Raw genomic sequence first — 6,000 nt, forward strand, 5'->3', positions numbered from 1 at the left:
GTAGCCTTTTAGTCAGAATTCAGGTCCAAGGTCTTGCATGAGATCTGCAGTGTCCTTGAGTGATGAGATCCAGCACTAAATTGAAATTCTTGATCCCAGGATTAACATAGTTTATGCAAGGAAGGTGCTTGTACAATATTTCTAGCCAACTTACAAATTTAGACACTATTCATTTTACCCAATTAAAAATTATTGCAGATATCCTGTATATGCAATTAAGAACCTCTCTAGTGAAGACTTGTATATGGACTACTGATGCTTTGAAAAGCTGCCTCTGGATTTTGAGTGGAGCTTTTCAGATATTAACAAACTATCTTTGAAGTATGTATATCTCATCAGAGTACTTAAAATGTTTACTGTTAGCTGGTTTGGCTCAGTAAATGTTTACTGCTAGCTGGTTTGGCTAGCTGGTTAGAGCATCGGCCCTCAGAATGAAGGGCCCAGGTTTGATTTTGGCCAAGGGCACATAAAACGTACCTCGGTTGCAAGCTCAGTTCTGTTCCTGGCCCCAGTCAGTGCTCGCTGGCAGGAGGCAACCAATCAATGTGTCTCTCTCACATCGATGTTTCTCTCTCTCCCCCTTCCACTCTCTATGGAAAGCAATAGAAAAAATATCCTTGGAGGAGGGTTTAAAAAAGTTTATTAATTTACCCCTCCTTCAGGGTGTATATAAAGTTAACATATGTGTATCACATGATTAGGATATTTTAAAATAAATTCAGATAATTTAACATTTAGTCTCCTTGTTCCACCAAGATGCTCATTTTCCTCTAAGTTATTAAAATCTGCTCTCAAACATTTATTAATACAAAAGAAATAATAATAGCTTTGAATATATAATAGGGAGGAGGTAAAAATAGAAAACCTTCATATTTTTAAATAATATTTTTATTCTACTGAGTCAGCTCCTTTATGTCATTTAGCATTCTCTCCTGCAACTCTGAGTCAGTTATTTGGTTATTTGTACCCACTATCCTGCTAGCCAAATGGGGACAAAAATTTGTATTACCTTAACACACCTCTCTTTAAATTTGGTGTTGATGTTCAAAACTCAGTAAGTGATTAGGCTAAGACATCACAAACTATGGCCACTGCAGTGTCTCACCAGGTAATATTTGCCTTGTTAAATTCATTGAACACCAGAAACTGACTCAGCCGCAGAGGTTCAGAATTTGAATTTGCCGGTGTTCTGGAACTGATTGGATTTGGGGACACCCACTTATGCTAATTAGGCAACTAAGTGACTAATATATAGGCCAGAAAAGTTTAATTCATAATGAAAACCACAACTGCCAACTGAACCTAACACTAACATTATTGTGACCATGGGCAACCTACTTGTTTTTTCTCCCTTTGGGCAACCCACTGGGAAAACCAAATGATGAAGTTTCCAATTGAACAAGGGATCAAAGGAGAGGCCCTTGATTATAAGATATAAATGTTTTATACCATTGGGTTCTGCCAAGCTGATGAGTTTCCAGTGTAGGTATATACCTGCCAAAGGGTCTATTTTCTTATGTTGATTCAACAGGTAACCTCATGTCCCACCCCTATGGAACTTGAATGGGACTTATTTTGTCTCTGGAAATCTTTTTTATGCTTTTGTTATTGGTGGAAGTGGAGTTCTTGGGGTGCTGGATGGAAAAGAATTTCCTGAGGCCCTCACGGAAGGATGGGGTTTCATGGAAGGCTTTATTGATGATATAAGATTAAGGGAATTCCCCTCTAAGGTCTCATCTCCATTCATCCCTCCATGGAAAAAGTCCAATCTTGTCTTCAGCAGGGCCAGGATTAAGGCCACTGCCCAAAGTTTCTTCTCCATATTAAAATCCAGTACAGTCCAGCATCCTGTGTGTGGAGTTCACATGGCCGTAGGCCATGTGCCTGCTTAAAGCCACACTGCTATGGAGGCGAGCATGTGGGTCATGGAGCAAGAGAGTGCAAGAGTGGGCAAGAGCAAGAGCAAGGGAATTCTTTGGGGATTTTAACCTTCCAAGACTTCACACACTTGCAGTGCCTCTACCCTCCTACCCAGTGATCCTTTCTCCTAGGCTAGACTAACAGACGAGCACCTTCCCTATGTTACCCAAACTCCACTGCATATGCTCCCATCTCCCCCTTTGTTCCATCTCTTCCCCCAGTGATCTGCAGGCAATGGACCAGTGGTTCTCTGGGGAGCGTGAAGCTGTGGCTTCCTGGTAAAGCTGCCCAGATGACCATGCTTATAATGTCTAGCCTCCCCTTTGCTCTCTTCCTATTATTAATATTAATAAACTAGCTAATTACTACCACAATGCTTTCATGGCTAAAACAACTTCTTTCTACAGCACACTTCCTTTCTTTAGAGATGAAAGTGTTTTTACTCTGGCTAAAATAAACTCTGATGGTTTTTAGAGCCTAGTAACTTTGCATATCTGTTTTGAACTATTTGTCAATTTTATGTTTCAACTTTATTGCTGACAGAATAAATTATTGTAGATACCCTTTGTTGCTCCATGTACCACTTATAGCTAGCCATCCTTCTAATTGACACAAAAGAAAAGCATAGATGTCTTGTGTTACTAGAAATGAAAATTTAGGAGAATAGCATTTAGCATAGTGATTTGTATAAGCATCAGAAAATATCTGTTGAATTAATAAGTTAGTGAATAGCACTCATAATAGTTCTGTAAAAAACAAAAATCTAAAGAGGAAAAGATGTGAAAGAAAGGCAGGGGTGTTTTAAGATAACCTGGCACCATCATCAAAGCTTGGTACCCATGCACTCAGTTCACACTTGCTGTTCTGTGTTTCCTTGTGGTCAGAGGGGAGGGATCACACCCAACAACTGTGCATGGATCAACCAGTAAGTCATGGGGGAGGATCTGGGGAATCTAAAATGGTATGAAATGTTTTCAATAGCCTCATTTTGTCCTGAACCAAGAAATGCTTTGTCCCTCCACTCTTCCTCTGTACTCAGTCACTACATGTCCTACTTTTGTTCTCTCTCAACGGGAGTAAATAAAACAGCAATCCAGTGTTAATGAAGGAGAGACATCATGACGAGACATAAAAGGGAGAGAAATGTAGTGTAAAAAGCTTTGAAATTTAATTAGGAAAGGGTAAGTAGTTTTGCTAAATCCCAGAGCTGTGAGTAACCTACTTTTGCAGATCATGTGTGCATTTAAAAAAAAAACAAAAAAACAAAAAACTAAAAAAACCCTTCTGTTAAATCAGTTTCATTCCACCATGCTCTGATTATTTGCTTATCCTTTGAAATATTATATCCTCTTTAGAGGTATTAGCCTACTTGAAAACTTTACGATGTTTTCAAGATGCATTATGATACTGTGTTCAGCTTTGCTTGATTCAGTTTCAAAAAAGAACCACAATAAAAATGGAATAAATCATGTTTTATTTTGTTTGTTTTTTTGGTACTGTTTTATTTGTTTTAGTACGCTCTTTCTTCTTTATTAAGATTATGCTTCCCCAAGATAAAAGGCATTTTTTAAAATAATAAAAAGTCAGTTATTTTGAGGCTAGCTGGGGTTACCTGGAGTTAAACATTAATAACAACATTTAAAATATTATAAAAATTAATAATTCTTTAGCAAAAGAAAAAATGATAGATTTCTCTGTAACAAAATATAAGCCAGTGGAACGCATTTAAATGCATATGTTATCATTGCTTGCTCACATTTTAGAGCTTCAGTGACTACTCAGGTGGTTCCAAATCAAAATCACTTTTCTGCTTGCCTTTCCAGCCTCACCTTTCATCATTTCTCACTCCTGCTCCGTTTCTGTGCTCAAATTATACTGAAAACTTACAACCTCAAGAATGCACCACCCTTTCTCTCCCCCTGTAGTCCATACACCTGCTGTTCCCTTCACCTATGATGCCAGTTCCTCATCACTCTACCTCCACACCACCTGGTTAAATGTTACCTTTCTTTCAATCCTTACAGGACTTTACCAACCAGGGTACTATCTCATCACATAGGATTGAGATTGCCTGTAGACTCCATTCACCAGAAATATTCGCTGAATGAAATAATAAAATAGATAAATAGATAAGCACATCAGTAATATAATTTTAAATGGATAAGACTAGTTTATTCTCACCCTTTCCTACTTCACAAACTTCAGTCTTGCTGCCCATGTTTTTAGTGCCATTAATTTCCTTATAAATTTTTAAAATGTTGCTGCTCTGCAAATATTATTTACATATAATTATGGTCTTAAATTCAGGAGATCTTAAGTTCCTCCCTTGTAAACATAAGTTTTAAGCATTTGTTCATTCATCAACTGTTTATAAAGCTTTTATATAGACCAATGATTCAATGGCAACTTTTCAAAATTATATTTAGAGAATACCCTATCCTCATAAACCCTTTATTTTTCCCCTATTATCCTTTATTTTAAGTTACTCTATATTAGTACTCATTCAGTACATCAAAAATGTAAGAAATAGGAAAAATTATATCTATCAATTTCACTAATTTTCTCTGATAAAACATTTTCTAAGGAGAATCACTATATAGTTTTAGGGAGAGTTGTGAAGGTGGAGAGAGAGTATTGAGGGTAGAGAGAGAGTATATGAGAAAGAGATTATTCATAGTTTGTAAATGTCCACCACCAGAAAAATTTAAATCATGTCAAATGAACTTATTTTTTGGTTCATGACCTTATCTTTTAAAATTTTTATCTGAAAATCTACATGTTAAAAAATACTATCACATATGTTTGGCTTTTAAAATAAAAATTGAAATTCCAAACCCTTTTATTTTGATTATAACTTTAAATTATGCTTTATGTATATATGTATTATATATATAAAGCATAATTTTAATACATAAAGCATACATATATATATCTGTGCCATCTAAAAACTGATTCAAAACTACATTACTGTATTTCTTCAATTCTAACATCCCATTTTGGATAGAGAGGAAAAGTGCTACCCAATTTATGAATACACTGATTATAAGGAATATCCCAGTTTTAGAACATTAAAGGCATAAAAATGAGCATTTTGAAATCAATGATATGCCATGTATTTTTTCACACTGCTAGAAATTGCTCTTGATTATGTGTCTTTCTTATACAAGTATATTCTACATTTTCCATTTAAATGTGTACACTGGACATAAAAAATGTCAGGAGGTCTCTAAATATGACTAAATGAAGGCTTGATATTTTTACAATGAAGAAATGTCAGTATTGCCCTGGCCGGTATTGCTCAGTGGTTAGAGCCTTGGCCTGGGCACAGAAGGGTTGAGGGTTTGATTATTGGTCAAGGGCATGTACCTGAGTTACAGGTTTGATCCCTCCCTAGTCGAGGCCGGTGTGGAAGGCAGCCAATGTGTCTCTCTCACATCAATGTTTCTCTCTCCCCTTCCTTCTCTCCCTTCCACTCTCTCTAAAAATCAATGGAAAAAATATCCTCAGGTGAAGATTAACAAAAAAGAAAGAGAGAGAGAGAGAAAGAAAGAGAAAGAAGGAAGGAAGGAAGGAAGGAAGGAAGGAAGGAAGGAAGGAAGGAAGGAAGGAAGGAAGGAAGGAAGGAAGGAAGGAAGGAAGAAGAAGAAAGAAAGAAAGAAAGAAAGAAAGAAAGAAAGAAAGAAAGAAAGAAAGAAAGAAAGAAAGAAAGAAAGAAAGAAAGAAAGAAAGAAAGAAAGAAAGAAAGAAAGAAAGAAAGGAGAAAGAAAGAGAAGCACTTCAAATAACTCTTGTCAGTTTTATTGAGTTTCTATCTGCACAGATACAGGGTGCATGGCTCTTGGCTGAGCATTTCAGTACTAGTGTTTTGCTGCCACTCCATCATTTGACTGTGGTGTATTTTCTTTTAGCTCTCATTTTATCCAGAGATGTGTCAAGTACCAGGCATATTTCCAGAATAGAGAACATAAGTATTATTTTGGACTCAGTGTTATTAAGTTTCATGTTGATCTGAAGTTTGGCTTTGTCTCATTCTTGCCATTCATTTTATGTAGTGACCAATTAATCAGATTAGGGTTTTGT

Source organism: Miniopterus natalensis, chromosome 10, assembly GCF_054644295.1.
Source record: "Miniopterus natalensis isolate mMinNat1 chromosome 10, mMinNat1.hap1, whole genome shotgun sequence".
In the NCBI taxonomy this organism is placed as follows: domain Eukaryota; kingdom Metazoa; phylum Chordata; class Mammalia; order Chiroptera; family Miniopteridae; genus Miniopterus; species Miniopterus natalensis.